This window comes from Hypanus sabinus, chromosome 8, assembly GCF_030144855.1.
Source record: "Hypanus sabinus isolate sHypSab1 chromosome 8, sHypSab1.hap1, whole genome shotgun sequence".
Taxonomy (NCBI): Eukaryota; Metazoa; Chordata; class Chondrichthyes; order Myliobatiformes; family Dasyatidae; genus Hypanus; species Hypanus sabinus.
This window is the reverse complement of record NC_082713.1, coordinates 88,636,681-88,659,497: the sequence shown is the minus strand read 5'-3', so window position 1 is coordinate 88,659,497 and position 22,817 is coordinate 88,636,681. Positions and strand designations below refer to the sequence as shown.

The 22,817-nt window shown below is 42.2% G+C and overlaps 1 long non-coding RNA gene across 2 annotated transcripts in view; it reads left to right on the top strand.

Annotated features, from left to right (window-relative positions):
- LOC132398282 (uncharacterized) overlaps positions 1-19,207 on the top strand; it is a 30,551-nt gene extending 11,344 nt beyond the window's left edge. For both annotated transcript variants that reach the window (XR_009513604.1, XR_009513605.1), the window contains exon 2: positions 17,092-19,207. This is a non-coding gene — a long non-coding RNA (uncharacterized LOC132398282). The remainder of the gene's footprint in view (positions 1-17,091) is intronic.
- The last annotated feature ends 3,610 nt before the right edge of the window (positions 19,208-22,817 follow it).

Below are 22,817 nucleotides of genomic sequence, written 5' to 3'. Positions count from 1 at the left end.
GATTTTCGGTGTTTAAGGGAGTTAATTCTGATTGAGGAATTTAAAGGTTGTGTTTCGGATGATATCCGGATGTACTTGAACGAGAAGCCAAATAAGTCTATATCCGAATTTGCTAGGTTCGCAGATGAATATGCCCTAGCCCACAAAACAAAGTTTTCCTCGAATAAGAGTTACCAGAAAGACCGTGGGAATGGTAGAGAAAGCCCGCTGGCTGAGGCAGAGATTCAGCCGGGAGCTAGTGGTAAAAATAAGGAGGAGGAAAGGCAAGATGGCAGGAGGGGTCCTGGCTTGACCTGTTTTAATTGTGGAAAGGTGGGTCATATTGCATCTAAGTACTTTGCTCCGAGGAAGGAGACAGGAAAAGGGAAAGCAACAGTCCCTACAGGGTGTATTGTGTCGATCAGTAAATCAACGAGAAAGCCCCAGGTAGACAGAATACGAGAGGGGCCTGAGAAATTTATTTCAGAAGGAACCATGTCTGTGAAAGAGGGAGACACACCAGTTCCAGTGCGGATCTGGAGGGACACTGGAGCTGAGCAGTCACTGAATCGCAGTAAATTACTAGATTTTGGTCCCGAGACTGGAGAGGTAGCTTTGAGAGGCACAGGAGAAGGAACAGAAGTTGTACCTTTGCATAGGATCATTATAAATTGTGAGCTGGTATCTGGACCAGTTGAAATAGGGGTGCGATCAGAATTTTCGAGAACTGACGTAGACATCCTTCTCGGTAACCATTTGTCTTTATAAAACTGCTCAAGCTCTGTCAGATTGCATGGGGATTGTGAGTGAAAAGCCCTTTTCAAATTCTCAATTGGATTGAGGTCTGGACCCTAACCTTGCCAATCTTGGACATTAGCTGTGTTATTTTTTAAGCCTTTCCTGTGTAGCCAAGGCTTTAGGCTCTAGGCTTGACTTGCTGGAAGACAAATTTTCTCCCAAGTCACAGTTCTCTTGCAGACTGTACCAAGTTTTCTTCCATGATTTCCCTGTATTTTGCTGCATTCATTTTACCATCTACTGTCACAAGCCCATTAGGGTCTGCTGCAGTGAAGCATTCCTGATCTTAAATCTAAAGGGTTTCTACAGTTATATTAATAGCAAAAGGATAGCGAGAGATAAAATTGGTCCCTTAGAGAATCAGAGTGGACAGCTATGTGTGGAGCCAAAAGAGATGGGGGAGATTTTGAACAATTTCTTTTCTTCGGTATTCACTAAGGAGAAGGATATTGAATTGTGTAAGGTAAGGGAAACAAGTAGGGAAATTCTGGAAAATATGACGGTTAAAGAGGAGGAAGTGCTGGCACTCTTAAGGAATATAAAAGTGGATAAATCTCCACATCCTGACAGGATATTTCCTAGGACCTTGAGGGAAGTTAGTGTCGAAATAGCAGGACTCTGGCAGAAATATTCCAAATGTCATTAGAAACAGGGATGGTGCCAGAGGATTGGCGTATTGCCCATGTTGTTCCATTGTTTAAAATGGGTTCTAAGAGTAAACCTAGCAATTATAGGCCTGTAAGTTTGATGTCAGTTGTGGATAAATTAATGGAAAGTATTGTTAGAGATGGTATATATAATTATCTGGATAGACAGGGTCTGATTAAGAGCAGTCAACATGGATTTGTGCATGGAAGGTCATCTTTGACAAATCTTATTGAATCTTTTGAAGAGGTTACAAGGAAAGTTGAGGAGGGTAAAGCAGTGTATGTTGCCTTTATGGACTTCAGTAAGGCCTTTGACAAGGTTCCACATGGAAGGTTAGTTAAGAAGGTTCAATCTTTAGGTATTAATATTGAAGTAGTAAAATGGATTGGCTAGATGCAGTGGCTGGATAGCCAGAGAGTAGTGGTGGATAACTGTCTGTCAGGTTGGAGACCAGTGACTAGTGGTGTGCCTCAGGGATCTGTACTAGGTCCAATGCTGTCTGTCATATACATTAATGATCTGGATGATGGGGTGGCAAATTGGATGTAATTGGAAGTAAGAATGCAGATGATACTAAGATAGGTGGCGTTGTGGAAATGAAGTAGATTTTCAAAGCTTGAAGAGAGATTTAGGCCAGTTAGAAGAGTGGGCTGAAAGATGGCAGATGGAGTTTAATGCTGATAAGTGTGAGGTTCTACATTTTGGTAGGAATAATCCAAATAGGACATACATGGTAAGAGGTAAGGCATGGAAGAACAGATTGATCTAGGAATAATGGTGCATAGTTCCCTGAAGGTGGAAACTCATGTGGACAGGGTGGTGAAGAAAACTTTTGGTATGCTGGCCTTTATAAAACAGAACATTGAGTATAGGATTTGGGATGTAATGTTAAAATTGTACAAGGCATTGGTAAGGCCAATATTGGAGTATTGTGTACAGTTCTGATCACTGAATTATAGGAAAGATGTCAACAAAATAGAGAGAGTACAGAGGAGAAATTGCCCTGTAAATTGCGGATGCATTGGTAATCATTTTCCAATGTTCCTTAGATTCAGGATCAGTTCCTGAGGATTGGAGAATGGCTAATGTTATCCCACTTTTTAAGAAAAGAGGGAGGGAGAAAACAGAGAACTATCGACCTGTCAGCCTAACATCAGTAGTGGGGAAGATGCTAGTCCATTATTAAAGATGAAATAGTGGCATATCTAGATAGCAGTGATAGGATTGGGCTGAGCCAGCATGGATTTACCAAGGGCAAATCATGCTTGACTAATTTATTGGAGTTTTTTGAGGATGTAACCAGGAAGTTAGACAAGGGAGATCCAGTGGATGCAGTGTACCTTGATTTTCAGAAGGCATTTGATAAGGTCCCACATAGGAGATTGGTGGGTAAAATCAAAGCTCATGGCTTTGGGGGGGAAGATATTGACATGGATAGAAAACTGGTTGGCAGATAAAAAGCAAAGGGTAACAGTGAATGGGTGTTTCTCGGAATGGCAGGTGGTGACTAGTGTGGTGCCACAGGCCTCAGTATTGGGACCACAGCTGTTTACGATTTACATCAACGATTTAGATGAAGGCATTGAGAGTAACATCAGCAAGTTTGCTGATGATACTAAGCTGGGTGGCAGTGTGACATGTGATGAGGATGTTAGGAGAATTCAGGGTGACTTGGATAGGCTGAGTGAGTGGGCAGATACTTGGCAGATGACATTTAATGTGAATAAGTGTGAGGTTATCCACTTTGGGAGTAAGAGCAGGAAGGCAGATTATTATCTGAACGGTGTAGAGTTGGGTAAGGGAGAAATACAAAGAGATCTAGGAGTCCTTGTTCATCAGTCACTGAAGGTGAATGAGCAAGTACAGCAGGCAGTGAAAAAGGCTAACAGAATGTTGGTGTTTATTACAAAGGGAATTGAGTACAAGAGCAAGGAAATCCTCTTGCATTTGTACAGGGCCCTGGTGAGACCACACCTGGAGTATTGTGTACAGTTTTGGTCTCCAGGGTTAAGGAAGGACATCCTGGCTGTAGAGGAAGCGCAGTATAGATTCACAATGTTAATTCCTGGGATGTCCGGACTGTCTTACGCAGAGAGGTTAGAGAGACTGGGCTTGTACACATTGGAATTAAGGAGATTGAGAGGGGATCTGATTGCAACATATAAGATTATTAAGGGATTGGACAAGATAGAGGCAGGAAATACGTTCCAGATGCTGGGAGAGTCCAGTACCAGAGGGCATGATTTGAGAATAAGGGGTAGGTCATTTAGGACAGAGTTAAGGAAAAACTTCTTCTCCTAGAGAGTTGTGGGGGTCTGGAATGCACTGCCTCGGAAGGGAGTGGAGGCCAATTCTCTGAGGCCATAACCGAGGCCAATTCTCTGGATGCTTTCAAGGAGGAGCTAGATAGGTATCTTATGGATAGAGGAATCAAGGGATATGGGGACAAGGCAGGAACCGGGTATTTATAGTAGATGATCAGCCATGATCTCAGAATGGCGGTGCAGGCATGAAGGGCCGAATGGTCTACTTCTGCACCTATTGTCTATCGTCTATTGAGATTTACTAGAATATAACCTGGGTTTCAGCACCTAAGTTACAGAGAAAGGTTGAACAAGTTAGGTCTTCATTCTTTGGAGCGCAGAAGATTGAGTGGGGACTTGATAGAGGCATTTAAAATTATGAGGGGGATAGATAGAGTTGACGTGGATAGGCTTTTTCCATTGAGAGTAGGGGAGATTCAAACAAGAGGACATGAGTTGAGAGTTAGGGGGCAAAAGTTTAGAGGTAACACGAGAGGGAATTTCTTTACTCAGAGAGTGGTAGCTGTGTGGTACGAGCTTCCAGTAGAAGTGGTAGAGGCAGGTTTGATATTGTCATTTAAAGTAAAATTGGATAGGTATATGTACAGGAAAGAAATGGAGTGTTATGGGCTGAGTGCAGGTCATTGGGATTAGGTAAGAGTAAGCATTCGGCACGGACTAGAAGGGCCGAGATGGCCTGTTTCCGTGCTGTAATTGTTATATGGTTATATTCTCATAGTATGATGCAGCCACCACCATGCTTCACGGTAGGGATGGTGTGTTTTTGATGATGTGTGGTGTTTGGCTTACACCAAACATAGCATTTCGTCAGATATCCAAAAAGGTCAATTTTGGTTTCATCAGATCATAAAACCTTCTTCCAGCTGACTTCAGAGTTTCCCACACGCCTTCTGATAAACTCTAGTCAAGATTTCATGTGAGTTTTTTTTCAACAGTGGCTTTCTTTTTGTCATTCTCCCATAAATTTGAGACTGGTGAAGCACTGGGCAACAGTAGTTGTATGTGCAGCCTCTCCTCTCTCAGCCATTGGAACTTGTAACTCCTCCAGAGCTGTCATAGATCTGCTGGTAGTCTCCCTCAGTTGTCCCCTTCTTGCACAGTCACTCAGTTTTAGAGGGCAGCCTGCTCTAGGCAGACTCACAGCTGTGCCATATTCTTTCCATTTCCTGTATTTAAAGTTGTATTCAGTGACTTGGAAATTTTCTTGTATCCCTCTCTTCACATACTTTTCAATAACCTTTTCACAGAGTTGCTTGGAGTGTCAGAAGATACTGAATCAGCAGCAGTTGGACCTTCCAGATATAGATGTATTTTTTATTAAATCAACTGAATCAATTTGACTACACACAGTAACCTCCGTTTAACTCAAAATGTGCCTTCCAATTTAATTGGCTGCACCAGTGATGATTTGATGCATCACATTAAAGGGGGTGAATACTTAGGCAATTAATTATTTTGTGTTTTGTATTTGTAATTAATTTAGATCTTTTTATAGAGATCTGTTGATCAGTGTCAAAAAGCCAAATTAAATTCACTGTGATTCAATGTTGTAAACCAATAAACATGAAAACTTCAGAGGGAGGGGTGAATAATTTTTATAGGCACTGTACACGAAGGGTTGTTGGAAGGAAGTTACATCCATCATCAGGACCCTTACCACCTAGGACATACTCTCTACTCACTGCTGACATCATGAAGAAGATATAGGAGCCCCACAACCTGCTGCACCAAGTTCAGGAACAGTTATTACCCCTCAGCCATCAGGCTCTTGCACTACAATGATAGCTTCACTCAACTCCACTTGCCCCATCAGAGAAATGTTTCCAAAATTTATGTACTCATTTTCAAGGACTCTTCATCTCACGTTCTCATTATTTATTTATTTATTTGTTTGTTTGTTTATTTATTTTTTTGTATTTGCACAGTTTGTTGCCTTCTGCACATTGGTTGAACACCCAATTTGGTGCAGTCTTTCGTAGTGGTTATTATACAATTATGGATTTATTGAGTATGTCTGCATGAAACGGAATCTCAGGGTGGTATATGGTGACATATATACTTAGATAATGAATTTACTCTGAACTTTGAATTTTCAGTGCCACCTGAAATGCAGTTCCTTTTGTTCAGGGCCGGCACTTCACCACATTTAGGAAGCATCTGGACAAACGGTTATATTGCCAAGTCATAGAAAGCCATGGGCATTCTGTGGGTAAATGGGGCTAGTGTAGATAGGTACAACTAGCTTGTGGGCATGGTGTATCAAAGCTCCCGTTTCTCTCCCACATGATTCCATTTCTCTATGACTACATAGAAAAATTGGGCACAAGAAACTTTGTGTGTGGTAGCAGATCAGAAGATACGTTACCACGCTAATAATCCTGAGATCAAATCCCTGCACAGAGTACGTGCATATTCATTTAATAAACTGGAAGTGGGTATGAAAAAAGTGACAGATTTTAATGAAGGTTCTTGCAGAGTCCTGTGTGAGGCAATTTGCTTTTAAAAGTATTGCTTAACTATGGATGTTAGCATTTTCTGTGCCTTCTGCCTTTATCCATACAGCCAATTGAGCTTTGGGAAATAGTGTCAAAGGTATTGTTGGAATGAGTCAAGATCCATCTATTCAAAGATACCCTTTGTTCCTGGATGGCAGGTATAGTTTTGGCAGTGAGACACAAACAAGTCAGGTTGCTCCAGTATGAAGGAACATGGAGAATATGGGATGATGTACAGAAGGTTCTGAGTCCCAGTCCATAGATCCCTGAAAGTGTTTGCACAGGTTGATAGGGTAGATTACATGCTTGCCTTTATTAGCAAAGGAATTGGGATCAAAATCTGGCAAGTTATGCTGCAGCTTCATTACACTCTGATTAGCCTGCATGTGGAATACCGAACTTAGTGCTGGTTGACCCATTATAGAAAAGATGTACAGGCTTTAGAGAGGATGTAGAAGAGGTTTAACAGGATAATGACTGGATTTGAGGGCCTGTGCTATCAGGAGAGGCTGAACAGTTTGTTTTCTCTGGAGTGGTGGAGACTGGCGGAAGACCTGGTAGAAGTTTATAAAATTAAGATGGGCTTGGATAGAGTCGACAACCAGTGTCCTTTTTTTCAGGAGTTAAAATATCTCATGGTAGAGGGTTTTCAATTATTGTGAAAGCAGATAAGTTCAAAGGAGATGTACAGGCCAAGGTAAAGAGAGTGGAGAATGGTGGTGCCTAGAATGTCAGAAGTAAATATGACAAAGAGCCTCTAAGATAGGCACATGATGTGAAGAGAATGAAGGGATACAGACATTGTGTAGGCAGGAGGTATTTGTTTAATTAGGCTTTTAATTATTAGTTTTGAACTAAATGAATTAGTTCTGTAAAGCTCTGCGGGTTGTGGGCTTGTTCCTATGGTCCATGTTCTAGTAATTTGTTCAAGGAATCACATTACCAACCAGTCTTTTCAGTGTGCAATACACCATGAATGACTGTTAAGGGAGTGGAAATTCACTGTAGTTCTGGCATACTTTGCAGAGCAGACTTGATGGGCTAAATGGACCAATCTGTTTCTATGTCTTCTGGTCTTTGTTTTTAATAGGGAAGATCATTAGAAACATGCTTTCATAGCCTCCAACTGAACTCTATTCAGACAGGAACAACTGATATGCCTTCCTGTTGATGAGACTGTCCCACAGCACTGCCCAAGTACAAAAGTAGGCATTTTGCGATGAAGAGCTATGACCAGTGACCATTTGGCATTTGAGATTGATTAGCAAGAGCAAATAAAAGCAAGGCAGGGGAAAGCGCTGTGGCCCTTGTTGCAGCAGCCATCATCTGAGCAGACTAAGTCAAAGAGGTGATCTTGAGGCTTTAGCTTTTCGAAGTTTCAGCAATGTGAAGCCTCAGTCAAAGAAAGAAAAAACAAAAGTTCTAGGTGAAATTTTTTGTTCCTTCCCTACTTTATAACTGCTCAGCTAGGATGTAGAGATGCCAGACAGGATAGTTAAATGCTTCTCTTGCGGGATGTGAATTCAGCTGCAGCTTCTAACAACGTGTGTTAAGGAGTCAGAGCTGGAACTGAATGATCATTCAGGAGGCTGAAGGGGTGATAGCAATGGCAACTGAGATTGACGGAGGAGTGCTTCTTGCAGGTCAGTCTCGCTGATTTAAAACGAGAGCTTTGTGGGCTTTAGTCCATTGTGCGGGGCCTATCAGCGGTGGCCACTGAGCTCGGTGAACTAAATAAAATTACAGAAAGGATGAGCGGAGTGGTTATTGTCAGGAGTAGGCCAGTGGTGAGAGTAGAAGTGACAAGCTCATTCTGGCTTCGGCGAAAGCGGGCTTCAGGGAGGTATTTTTGGTGTTTCTTTGCATTTTTTTTGAGGAATAGCAAGCATGTCGGTAGGTTAGTATTTTACTCTGGGTGTCGGATGTGGGAATCCTCGGAATCTTCCAGTCTCCCAGATGGCCACATCTGCACCAGGTGCACCGAGATGCAGTTTCTGAAAGACCGTGTTAGGGATCTGGAGCTGTGGTTCAATGACCTACTGCTTATTAAGTAGAGTGAGCAGGAGATTGAGAGGAGCTACAGGGAGTTAATCACCCCGAGGGTGCAGGAGGTAGATAAGCAGGTGATGGTCAGGGAAGCGAGGGAAAGAGCTCAGATAGTAGAGAGCACCCTGTGGCCGTCCACCTCAGTAATTGTTATCTCATTTTGGATGCGTTTGAGGGTGGAAGACCTGACAAAATATAACCACAGCGATGTGTCTGGCACTGGGCCTGGTTCCATGGTGCAGAAGGGAAAGAGGAAAATGAGGAATGCAGCAGTCGTAGGGGACTCCATAGTGAGGGGAACAGACAGGAGGTTCTGTATTGCCTCCCAGTTGCTAGGGTAGGGGATGTCTCAGATTGGGTGTAGAGTATTCTGAAGGGGGAGGGTGACCAGTCAGAAGTCTTGGTCTGTGTTGGTACCAATGACATTGGTAGAAAAAGGAAGGAGGTCCTGAAGAGAGAATTCAAGGAGTTGGGTAGTAAGCTGAAAGGCAGGACCTCCAGGGTAGTAATCTCAGGACTGCAGCCTGTGCCATGTGCTAGCAAGTGCAAGAATAGCATGCTCAGGTATATTAATGTGTGGCTGAGAGACTGGTGGAGGGGGCAGGGCTTCAGATTCCTGGATCATTAGGGCCTCTTCTGGGGGAGGTACGACCTGTACTAAAAGAGGGGTTACACCTGAACCCGAAGGGATCCAATATCCCAACGCCACATTTAATAGAGCTTTTAGGGAGGATTTAAATTAATTTAGCAGGGTGATGGGCTGAGGAAGGGGAAAATGGAAATAAAGGTTGTGTAGAACAGAGATGATAGAAAGGACAGGCAGGAAACGAGGCTTAATCACAGCTAGTGGCTTGAGTAACAGGGCAATAAAGGGGTGGTTCAGTTAAAACAGAAAGCAACAAATACTGGACTGAGAGTGTTGTATCTGAATGCATGCAACATAAGGAGTAAAATAGACAATCTTGAAATTCAGCTACAGATTGGCAAGTATGATGTTGTGGCCATCTCTGAGACTTGGCTAAAAGATGGCTGCCATTGGGAGCTGAATGTCCAAGAATATACGGTGTATCAGAAAGATAGGTTAGCAGGCAGAGGTGGTGGTGTTGCTCTGTGTATAAGAAATAATATTAAATCATTGGAAAGAGATGACATAGGATCAGAAGGTGTGGAGACTCTATGGGTTGAGTTAAGAAATGGCAAGGGTAAAAGGACCCTAATGGCAGTTGTATACAGGCCTTCAAACAGTAGCCGGGATGTGGATTACAAATTACAGCAGGAGATAGAAAAGGCATGTCAGAAAGGCAATGTCATGATAATAGTTGGGGATTTTAATGTGAAAGTGAATTGGGAAAACCAGGTCAGTACTGCACCCTCAAGAGAGAGAATTTGTAGAATGTCTAAGGGATGGCTTTTTAGAACAGCTTGTTGTTGAGACCACTAGGAGATCGGCTGTGCTGGATTGGGTGTTGTGCAATGATCCAGAGGTGATAAGAGAGCTTAAGGTTAAGAAACCCTTAGGGAACAGTGATCACAATATGATCAAATTCACTTTGAAATTTGAGAATGAGAAACTAAAATCCAATGTGTCGGTATTTCAGTGGAATAAAGGAAATTACAATGGCATGAAAGGGGAACTAGCCAAAGTTGACTGGAAAGGGACATTTGCAGGAAGGACAGCAGAGCAGCAATGGCTGGAGTTTCTATGAAAAATGAGGGAAGTACAAGACAGGTATATTCCAAATAAAAAGAAACTTTCAAAGGGAAGAAGGACACTACTGTGGCTGACAAGTGAAGTCAGAGCCAAAGTAAAAGCAAAAGAGAGGGCATACAAAGGAAGCCAGAGCTAGTGGGAAGATAGGGGATTGGGAAGCTTTTATAAATTTACAAAAGGAAACTAAGAAGGTCATTCAGAAGGGAAAAATGAATTATGAGAGGAAGCTGGTGACTTATATCAAAGGAGATACTAAAAGCTTTATTAAGTACATAAAGGGTAAAAGAGAGTCGAGGGTAGATATAGGACCAATACAAAATGATGCTGGAGATATTGTAATGAGAGATGCAGAGATAGCAGAGGAACTGATTGTGTATTTTGTATCAGTCTTCACAGTGGAAGACATCTGCAGTATACCGGGCATTTAAGAGTGTCAGGGAGGTGAAGTTCGTGCAGCGAAAATTACAACTGAGAAGCTGCTCAGGAAGGTTAATGGTCTGAGGGTGGATATATCTCCTGGACATGATGGAATGCACCCTCAGGTTCTGAAGGAAATAGCTGGAGAGATTCAGGAGGCATTAATGATGATCTTTCAAGAATTGATAGATCTCAACATTGTACCAGATGACTGAAAAATTGTAAATGTTACTTTGCTGTTTAAGAACAGTGGGAGGCAGCAGAAAGGAAACTATAGACTTGTTAGCCTGATATCAGTGATTGGGAAGTTGTTGGAATTGATCGTTAGGGATGAGATTACAGAGTACCTGGTGGCACATGACAAGATAGGCCAAAGCCAGCATGGTTTCCTGAAAGGAGAATCTTGCCTGTCAAACCAACAGCAATTCTTTGAGGAATTTACAAGCAGGGTAGACAAAGGAGATGTAGTAGATGTGGTGTACTTGGATTTTCAGAAGGCCTTTGACAAGATGCCACACATGAGGCTGCTTAGCAAGATAAGAGCACATGGAATTACAGGGAAGTTACTAGAGTGGGTGAAGCATTGGCTGGTCGGCAGAAAACAGAGACTGGCTGGCTGCCAGTTACCAGTGGAGGTCCATGATGGGCAGTGTTGGGACCGCTGCTTTTTACAATGTATGTCAATAATTTGGACTATGGGATTAATGGATTTGTGGCTAACTTTCTCAATGATGCAAATATAGGTGGAAGTGTGGGTAGTGTTGAGGAAACAGAGAACCTGCAGAGAGACTTAGATAGTTCAGGGGAATGGGAAAAGAAGTGGCAAATGAAATACAATGTTGGAAAGTGTATGATCATGCACTTTGGTGAAAGAAATAAACAGGCAGACTGTTATTTAGATAGGGAGAGAATTCAAAATGCAGAGATGCAAAGGGACTTGGGAGTCCTTGTGCAGGATACCCTAAAGGTTACCCTCCAGGTTGAGTCAGTTTGACGAAGGCAAATGCAATGTTGGCATTCGTTTCTCGACGCATAGAGCACAAGAGCAGGGGTGTGACGTTGAGGCACTCGTGAGAGCACATTTGGAGTATCTCTCCCATTTCCCACACATCTGCCCTTACCCCACTCGGGATAGGATTCCCCTTGTCCTCACCTACCACCCAACCAGACTCCAGGTCCAACGTATAATTCTCTGTAACTTCCGCCAACTCCAATGGGATCCCACTACCAAGCACATCTTTCCCTCCCTTCCTTTCTGCTTTCCACAGGGATTGCTCCCTACGCAACTCCCTTGTCCACTTGCCCCCCCCCCCATCCCTTCCCACCGATCTCCCTCCTGGCACTTATCCTTGTAAGCGGAACAAGTGCTACACCTGCCCTTACACTTCCTCCCTCACCACCATTCAGGGCCCCAGACAGTCCTTCCAGGTGAGGCGACACTTTACCTGTGAGTCGGCTGGTGTGGTATACTGCATCCGGTGCTCCTGGTGTGGCCTTTTATATATTGGTGAGATCCGACGCAAACTGGGAGACCATTTCGCTGAACACCTATGCTCGGTCCGCCAGAAAAAGCAGGATCTCCCAGTAGCCACATATTTTAATTCCACATCCCATTCCCATTCTGATATGTCTATCCATGGCCTCCTCTACTGTCAAAATGAATCCAAACTCAGGTTGGAGGAACAACACTTTATATACCGGCTGGGTAGCCTCCAACCTGATGGCATGAACATTGACTTCTCTAACTTCTGTTAATGCCCCTCCTCCCCTTCTTACCCCATCCCTGACATATTTAGTTGTTTGTTTTTTGTTTTTTTCTCCCTTTCTGCCCATCACTCTGCCTGTTCTCCATCTCCCTCTGGTGCACCCCTCCCCTTTTCTTTCTCCCGAGGCCTCCCGTCTCGTGATCCTGTCCCTTCTCCAGCTCTGTATCACTTTCGCCAATCACCTTTCCAGCTCTTAGCTTCATCCCACCCCCTCCGGTCTTCTCCTATCATTTCGCATTTCCCCCTCCCCCTCCTACTTTCAAATCTCTTAGCATCTTTCATTTCGGTTTAGTCCTGACGAAGGGTCTCAGCCCAAAATGTCAATAACGCTTCTCCCTATGGATGCTGCTTGGCCTGTTGTGTTCCACCAGCATTTTGTGTGTTGTTGTTTGAATCTCCAGCATCTGCAGATTTCCTCGTGTTTGGAGTATTGTGTGCAGTTTTGGGCTCTTTATTTTAGAAAGAATATACTGACATTGGAGAGGGTTCAGAGAAGATTCACAGCAATTATTCCAAGAATTAAAGGGTTACCATATGAGGAACGTCTGGCAGCTCTTGGGCTGTATTCCCTGTTCAGGAAAATGAGGGGGGATCTCATAGAAACATTCAGAATGTTAAAAGGTCTGAACAGATTAGATATGGCAAAGTTATTTCCCATGGTATGGGACTCTAGGACAAGAGGGCACGGCTACAGGATTGAAGGACATCCATTTGGAACTGAGATGCAGAGAAATTACTTTAGTCAGACGGTGGTATATCTGTGGAATTTGTTGCCACAAGCGACTGTGGAGACCAAACCAATGGGTGTATTTAAGGCAGAAATAGATAGGTTCTTGATTAGCCAGGGCATCAAAGGATATGGGGTGAAGGCAGATGAGTGAGTATGACTGGAAGAATTGGATCAGCCGATGATTGAATGGCAGAGCAGACTGGATGGGCCGAATCCTCTCCAATGTCTGTATATCCTTTCTAAAATAAGGAACCCAAAACTGCACACAATACTCCAAATGTTGTCTCACCAGTGCCTTAAAGAGCCTCAACATCACATCCCTGCTCTTATATTCTGTACATCTAGAAATGAATGCCAACATTTCATTTGCCTTCTTCACAACTGATTCGACCTGGAGGTTAACCTTTAGGGTATCTTGCACAAGGACTCCCAAGTCCCTTTACACCTCTGCATTTTGAATTCTCTCCCCATCTAAACAACAGTCTGCCTGTTTATTTCTTCCACCAAAGTGCATGACCATACACTTTCCAACATTGTATTTCATTTGCCACTTCTTTCCCCATTCCCCTACACTAATTAAGTCTCTCTGCGGGCTCTCTGTTTCCTCAACGCTACCCACACCTCCACCTATCTTTGTATCATTGACAAATTTAGCCACAAATCCATTAAAGTCATCGGCGAATTTAACCACAAATCCAAGTGATAGGGGATTCATTAGTTAGGACAGTGGACAGGAGGTTCTGTGGGCGAAAACTAGATTCCCAGATGGTATGTTGTCTCCAGGGTGCCAGGGTCCCGGATATCTTGGATCGAGTGGGAGTTTAAACACCAAGAAGTCATGGTCCACGTAGGTACCAATGACATGGGTAGGACGAGTGACGAGGTTCTGCACAGGGAGTTCAGGGAGTTAGGTGCTAAGTTAAAGGGCAGAACTTCCGAGGTTGTGATCTCAGGATTGCTCTTCGTGCCACGTGCTAGTGAGGCCAGAACTAGGAAGATCACAGTTTGATACATGGCTTAGGAGTTGGTGTAGGAGGGGGGGTATAAGATTTTTGGATCATTGGGCTCTCTTCCTGGGAAAGAGAGATCTGCACAGAATGGACGGTTTGCACCCGAACTGGAGGGGGATTAATATCCTAGCGGGAAGGTTTGTTAATGCTGCATAGTGGGGTTTAAACAAGAGTTGCAGGGGGATGGGAACCAGAGTGCCAGAAGAGTTAGTTGAGAGACTGTGGAGGCAGATGTTGGTAAGATCTCAGACAAAGTTAGGAATCAAAAGGTTGAGCACAGTGTGACTAGTGTCCTGAGCTGCTATGTTTCAATGCAAGAAGTATCGTCGGAAAGGCAGATAATGGTGCTGAAGATTAGATAGCTGGTTGACAAACAGAGGCAATGTGTAGTGAGGAGGGGCTGCTGATTGGGCAGAACTGCAGTCAACAGGGTGAGTTGCAATGTGAAAGGTTGCCAAAATAATAAAAGGTGAATACATTTGAATGGAATAAAGTAAATTGACATGTAGCACAGTTGCAAATTGGCAGATATGATGTTGTAGACATCACTGAATCATAGCTGAAGGAAAATTATAGCTGGGAGCTTAATATCCAAGGATACACATCGTATCACTAGGACAGGCAGGAAGGCAGAGGGGGCAGCATTGCTCTGTTGGTAGAATATGAAATCAAATCATTAGAAAGAGGTGACATTGATTCAGAAGGTATTGCATCATTTGTGGACAGAGCTAAAGAACTGCAAGGATAAAAAGACCCTAATGTAAATCATATACACACCCCAAAACAGTTGTAAGGATGTGGCCTATAAATTACAATGAGAGATGGAAAATGCATACCAAAAGGGCAATGTTACAATAGTCATAGGGGACTTCAATATGCAAGTAGATTAGGAAAAATAAGGTTGGTGCTGGATTCTTTGAAGAAAATGTCTAGAGTCCCTACGAGATGGGTCTTAAGAGCAGCTCATGAACGAACCCACTATGGGGTCAACTATTTTGGGTTGGGTGCTGCGGAATGAACCAAAATTGATTTGAGAGTTTAAGGCAAAAGAACCCTTTAGCTGAGTTTGGATATATGTTTCCATATATTCACCCTGAAATTTGAGGAGGAGAAGCTAAAGTCAGATGTATCAGTATTGCAATGGAGTAAGGGGAATTACAGAGGCAAGAGAGAGGTGTTGACTAGAATTGATTGGAAAAGAACACTGGCAGGGATGATGGCAGAGCAGCAATGGCTGGAATTTCTGGAAGCAATTCAGAAGGCACAGGATAGATACATCCCAGAGAGGAAGCAGCATTCTAAAGGCAGGAAGACACAACCATGGCTGACAAGGGAAGTCAAAGACAATGTAAAAAACAATAGAACAAAAATTAGTGGTAAGTTAGAGGATTGGGGAGCTTTTCAAAACCAACAGAAGGCAACTAAAAAGTCATTAAGGAGGTAAAGATGGTATACAAAAATAAGCTATTAAAGAGGATACCACAAGTTTCTTCAGTTACGTTAGGCATGACTGGAAAAAGGGAGGCATAAGTGGATATCAGGCCACTGGAAAATTATGCTGGAGGAGTAGTAATGTGGGGAAATGAAATGGCAGACAAATTAAATATTTTGCATCAGTCTTCATGGTGGAAAACTCTAGCAGTATGGCGGGTGTTCAAGATGTCAGTGGTCATGAAGAGTGTGAAATTGGCATAAATAGAGAGAAGGTTCTTATGAAACTGAAAGGTCTGAAAGTAGGTAAGTCACGTGGCCAGATGTTGTACATCCCAGGGTTCTGAAAGAGGTGGCTGAGGAGATTGTGGAGGCATTAGTAATGATCTTTCAATAACTACTAGATTCTGGAATGTATCTGGAAAACTGGAAAATTGTAAATGTCACTCCACTCTTTAAGAAGGGAGAGAAGCAGAAGAAAGGTAACTATAGGCCAGTAAGTCTCACCAGTGGTTAGGAAGATGTTGGATGAGGTCTTAGGGTACTTGGAGGCCCATGATAAACTAGGCCATAAAATAGAGGCTGATTGGCAAGAGGCAAAGAGTGGGAATAAAGGGAGCTTTTTCTGGTTGGCTGACAGTGACTAATAATGATGATGGAATTGATGGCTTTGTTGCAAATTTTGGAGATGATATGAAGATAAGAGGAGGGACAGGTAGTTTTGAGGAAGTAAAGTTGCTACAGAAGAAAGACAGATTAGGAGAATGGGCAATGAAATGACAGATGGAATACAGTGTTAGGAAGTGTACGGTCATGCACATTGGTAGAAGAAATTAAAGGGTTAACTATTTTCTAAACGGAGAGAAAATACAAAAAATTCTGATGCAAGGTGACTTGGAAATCCTTGTACAGGAATCCCTGGAAGTTAATTTGCAGGTTGTGTTGGTGGTGAGGAAGGCAAATGTAATGTTAGCATTCATTTCAAGAGGACTGAAATATAAAAGCAAAGATGTAATGTTGAGATTTATAGTACTGGTGAGGCCTCTCTTGGAGTATTTTATTCTGGTTTTGGCCCCTTATGTTCAAAAGGATGTGCTGAAACTGGAGAACGTTCAAAGAAGGCTCACAAAAATGATTCCAGGATTGAATGGCTTATCATATGAAGAGTATTTGAAGGCTCTGGACCCGTATTCACTGGAATTCAGAAGAATGAGGGGTGACTTCATTGAATGGTGAAAGGCCTTGATAGAGTGAACGTGGAGAAGATATTTTCTATAGTGGGAGAGTCTAAGACCAGAGGACACAGCCTCAGAATAGAGGGGTGTCCTTTTAGAATGGAGATGAGGAGTAATTTCTTTACTCCATGAAGTAACGTGAGAAGCAGGAGATTGGGGCTGAGAGGAAAACCAGATCAACCATGATGAAATGGCAGAACAGACTCAATGTGCGAAATGGCCAAATTCTGCTCCAATATCTTATGGTCTAAATGAGATGTGACTATTGCTGCTGCTATCTGGATAAAGTAAGAGGCAAAGATATTAAAGACCCGTTAGTTATGACAGACCGAAGAATCCAGGCAAAACTCTCCTGTTGGAACTCTTCCTGCAGCCCTGACGGATATTAGTGACCATATGCTCACTGAGGTGTACACAAGATCTGTGTTCCTGAAATATCCTTTGATTGTAGGACTCTTGCCCTCAGCTTTCTCACTGATACTCTCTTTAACTCTTCTTTAGATTGCGTTTGGATCATGCTGGAACTGAAGTCATGCAAGATAGCCACAAGCTTCCCACTTATGCAGAAGGATTTGATTGTATCCCAGGAAAAATAATGTACAAAATTTCAAATACCATTTTCTACAAACAAATCAAGACATTCCTTTAGCTTTAGCTTAAAAGTTGCACTGTTTAACTTTAAAAAATTTGTTCAAAAGATTGAAATAAAATATATAAGATTAGCTAGTGTAACCCATCAAATCCCCATGGAAATATGAAGCAGTCAGTTTTATTAGAAATATTAGATAACACAGAATCAAAAGCCCACACATTGATCTTATTAGCATTTATTGTTTAGCTGAATATTTTGGATGACCAATAATTTCATCAGTAAAAAGTAATCCAGAAAGACTATCAAATCACAGCAGAAAAAAATGACAAGAGTAAATGTGAATGTATAATTTTAAAATATGAAAGTGTGTGCTCTGATGACCTTGCACTGCCAAGTAATAGGGAATTGAAGATAAACTCATGCAAATAGTATATTGGCAGGAGTCACATGCTCTGAAAAATGCTTTATTTTGAATGTCAGTTCCACTTAATGAGATAATACATCTTCCTGCATTGGCTGGCATAACCAAACTTTATCCTGAAAAGGAAAATGGGGTCAATGTGTTATTTATTACCATCTAAACATTAAATTCTGCATTGTTTTCTGCATCTAACTTTACACTGATGAGCTGGTTGAAGCTTACAAATGCAGAACTTCAGAAAATTAACAAAGTGTTTATATGACATTTCTACAATGTAATCTATCCTATCATTCATCACAGTCAGACGTCCACTTCTCATTGTTTTAAACAGATCTGTGACATAAATGTGTTGAAGCTTACTGTAAAATAAGTAGTTCCACATAAGGGCAGTTCCAGACAGATATCAGGTCTGCTAAAATTCTACAACACTAGTTGTTCTTTGCAGTTGCTCATGTCAATTTTGTAATACAGACCTTGAGACATGGCCACCTTATTGTTAATTAGATTGTTAACTTTTCTTGCTTAAAAATTGAAAGTGATACATATTAAAAGTGATACCTTTTCTGAGTTCATAGATATGTTAGTGCCTTGTGCCAGACTTACAACACAAATTGAGGTGTCTTATGAAATAGTTCTAATTCATTACTGAAACTCCTTCCACCAGATAGTCTGATCTTAAGTACAAGTTTAAGTTCATCTCTGGGAAGCCAGGCTTCATTCCCAAAAAGTAGGACCTCTGAAAAATTAAAAATGGAGATTCCAGAATTTAGAAATTAGAGGTTGAGTACCGTTATCTGACATTCTGAAAACTGAAAAACTCCATAATCCAAATATTTTTATAGCTGGCACGATATCACAGAGTGGGAAAATTCCTAGGTGGTGCACAGGTCTCTGCATACTACAGACAGTAATGAGACGTGACCTCACATATGTAATGAACAGAAATTAATGAAAAATAGGAAAATACTGCATGAAACAAAAATTGCAGATCTCGATTGTGTAGCGTCAGTGTTGGAGTGAACATGTGCCGCAGAATAATATGCTGATGATGAAAAAAGCAAAGGTCTATTGTGGCATCTCCATTTGTGTACTTTTCTAAGGCTGAGGTCTACGTTTTGGGAATGAAACCTGGCTTTCTAGGGATGAACTTAAACTTGTGGACTAACTGGTGAAGGAATCTTATGTCACTATGACACTTCAATATTATCCTGAAAGTTTAAGGTCATGTGAATATTCAGCAGGCTGGTTGAAGAAATTTAAGGAAAAGCATGGTAATGCTTAAATCGTGGGCTGATCTTGCACCAGAAGTATACAATCCTGATTGTTTTTATATCTTACTTAATGGCATTAAACTTTTAAAATGTTGCTGATGAAAGTCTAACCCCAGAACAAGTCTATGATGCTGATTACTTTTATACCTTACATCAAACCTTAATAAACAAATATAGTGTACTGTAGCCTTATAATCAAAACATAACATTGTGGGTGGAGACTGAAATCCTGCCCTTGTTTGTTGTTGTTCAACAGCTGATTCAGCTATTCTTCCAATACTGTTGTGCTGCCTTTGTTACCCTGCACGTATTATATATTATATTTTCATTATATTAATGGTGTGTCATAATTTTTACTGTTAAGTATATATGTGTGATTGACAAGTAACATACAAAGACTGCTCACCAGAAGCACACAAATTCGGAGTCAGAAATGATGGCGATCCCAAGCTATCTTATTGTGTATTCAAAAATCCAAAATCTGAAACACTTCTGGACCCAAGCATTTTGGATAAGGGGTACTCAGCTTATATTAGAAACACCAGTTAGACAGCGTCTGTGAAAGAGAAGCAAAGCCATCAGCCTTTTGACCTGCAATGTTGACTCTGTGTCGGTTTCCACAGATGCTGAACCTTTCCAGCAAATTCTGTTTCAATTGAACCCATGGAAAGTTGCACTGCAGTTCCAAGAATCTGATTCTTTCAGGCTCCATTCTCAGAGTGTACACTTCCAACTCTGAGTCTTGTTGAGCTGTATCTCTGGATTCTAATCCTACAACAGGGTTGCTGCAAGTGAAAAGAGCCTATGAGCTCCAGATACAAATTAAATGCAAGTAATTAGAAAAGACACCTTCTGGGTCAGAGTCCCTTCACAATTTGAAATGGTCAATTCAGCTTCCGTTATGAACACTTTGAACATGAAAAAACCCATTCACAGTTAAAATGTGAATAAAGTGGATGGCAGATTACATGAGGTGATCTAAAGCTTGATCGGAGATTGGAAAGGGGAAGATCTATGTGGATGTTTGCTGCCATGGTAACGAAGTGTGCTTGACAGCCCACTCCAGCATTCCTAATGACCAATGCTATTTATTGTTAAAATGCTTTCTGGGATTCTGGTGGGATGCTCAAGTTCATTTATTGTTACATTTTAGTTTGGGATTTACGGTTATTCACCCGTGTGTTTGTGGGTCACCCTGACTGTAGCCCGTTCTGTATGTGAATGAGTGGGTTCTCTCCCCAGGTCATAGCGCTCAGTCTGTTTTTGTTTTTTTCACAATAAAAGTGGTTATTAAGTTAAATGAGCTTCCACGTCTTTCATCATGGACTGAGTACTTGCCACAGTATGAAACGTGGATAAAGTAATCTGCACAATCAGCATTCCTCAAACACTCGCTATAACAAGTGAAGCATTACAAAATTGTCACAATGTTTCTTCAATGGAATTTCTCAAAGCCATGATTTCTAGTACACAGAAAGACAAACAAAATTTGTGTATGGGATCACCAGTACCTTCAAGTCACCAGTCATCTCCTACTGGTTACATCATCATTATCCATGGGCAAAACAGTAAATTCCCTGCTTACCGGGACTGCCCAAACTGGCAGCACACATCATGGAGCCCGCTCTGTTCAATGGCTAGAGGGAAGCCCACGTTGAAAATAAGCTGGTTGAGATACCCATTTAAATGCTATCCAGTCATGTGAAGGATAAAGTGAATTCCCATGATAGGAAATTAGGTGTGGTAAAACCTATTTTCAATTCCTATGTGGCCTTTGAGCTGAAAATGTTACCCACCATCAGAAATTGACATTGTCGTTGGCTGTCAACCCTTGCAAAGGACCAAATGCTCCAACATATTGAATTCCTGTCTGCTTGCATGAAATTAAGTAATTTTGCATCATGTTTGTCTTGATTGGGGATCTTGGATATTGGAAATGGCAAAAGAGACAAGGACAAGACTAATCCCAACACCTCTTCTTTGTTACAGTCAGAGGAATTATCCTCTGCCCTATTATCAGCGAAGAGGTGTTGGGTTGAGTGGAAGCAGGGTGTGAAGCCTGAGGGTATTATCTTCTTCATTGGTAGAAATAATAAGCCTTGCCTCCTCTGCTGGCTAAACACATATTGTGGCACTCTTGCTAAATCTCAATCTTTCCTATTGTGCACCAGCTCTCTCTTTGAGGGAGAGGGAGGAAAATCAGTAAGTGTTTCACAATCAAGTATTATGCTTGTCATAGTTGTAAAGCTGTAAAATGTTTAGAAACAGCGGAGAGTAAGTGTAAAGTTTGTATCAGTGTGTGATACAGAGGAATGTGGTGTAGTCAATGCCATGTTCTGATGAATAGAGATTATTTGTAGGAGCATAACATGGTGTGGTGTATAAAGCAACAAACACAAAATGCCAGAAGAACTTAGCAGGTCAGGTAGCATCTGTGGAAATGAATATACAGTTGACGTTTCAGGCCGAGACCCTTCATCAGAACTGGAAAGAAAGGAAGGAGCAAGATGCCAGAATAAAAAGGTAGGGGGAGGGGGAGGTGGGTTAGGGAGGGGATGAAGTAAGAAGCTGGACAGTGGGAAGGGCACTGAGCTTGGGAGGAAGAAATCAGATTGAAGAGGAAAGTAGACCATCAGGGAAAGGGGGAGGGGCACCAGGGGAGTTGATAGGCAGCTGAGGTGAAGGTGTAGGAGGCCAGTGTGTGGAGAAGAGGGAAGGAGGAGGGAAAACATTTTTTACTCGAAGGAGAAATCAATGTTCAAGCCATCAGGTTGGAGGCTACCTAATAAGGCTCCTCCACTTTGAGAGTGGCCTCTTTGTGGCAGAAGGGGAGGCCATGGATTGACATGTCGGAACAGGAATGGGGACAGGAATTAAAATGGTTGGCCACCCGGAAATTCCACTTTTTATGGTTGGAACATGGAGCGGAGGTGCTTGGCAACGCAGTGCCTCACTTGAGTAAAGATACAGAATTGTGAGGGGCATAGATATGGTAAATGTAAGAGGCTTTTTCCACTGAGGTTAAGTGAGACTTGAAGTAGAGATCATGAGTTAAGGGTGAAAGGAGAAATGTTTAAGTGGAACATGACAGGGAACTCAGAGGGTGGTGAGAGTGCCAGCACAAGTGGCGGACGCGGGGTTGGTTTCAACATTTAAGAGGAATATGGATAGCAGGGGCAGGGATAGGCTGATGAGGCTGGGCAGATTAATAGATCTACATGGACTAGATGGGCTCTAGCGTTCTATGACTAATGCAGAGGAAGCTGCAGCGAGAGCACTGGCCGCACTAGATGACCCCAGCAGATTTATGGGTGAAGTATTGCCTCACCTGGAAGGGCAGTTTGGGGTCAGGGATGAGGTGAATGGACAGGTTTTTCTGCTGCTTGCAGGGAAATGTGGCAGGATGAAGATTAGTGGGGGAGGCCGAATGGAGAAGGGAATCATGGAGGAAGCGATGAAAGTGATGTATAAACCAATGTCCTGGCTAATAGTAGAGCAGTGGGCTTTGGCATTCACTGACCTTGACCGCATGTACAATCCGTACAGTGTTGCAGAAACATCTTTGAAGTTCCTCAGCACCCAGTTCTTTCTGAGGACTCCTTTGGAGGGTTTCCTGCAAATAATAGACAAAACTCCCACCTTTCCACTTGTGTAGCAACCCACAGATCATGATCATGAGCAGTGGATGGAAGCTGACCCTTTCTGATAAGAGGCTGTTTACATTTGTCATTGCCTGTTGATTGCACAGCAGACAACCACAAATCAGTAGGTTAATCTTTTATAATAATTCATCTGCCTGCTTTCAGCAAAGTAATGTAGACCCTCATAAAATCTGAGCAAAGAATGTTGCTCAGCCCATAAGAACAAAAGCACAGTATTTCATCTCTTGTGGGGCCTAACTTTTCAAACTGACCACTTGCTTTCAACATCTTGTGCTTTAAAG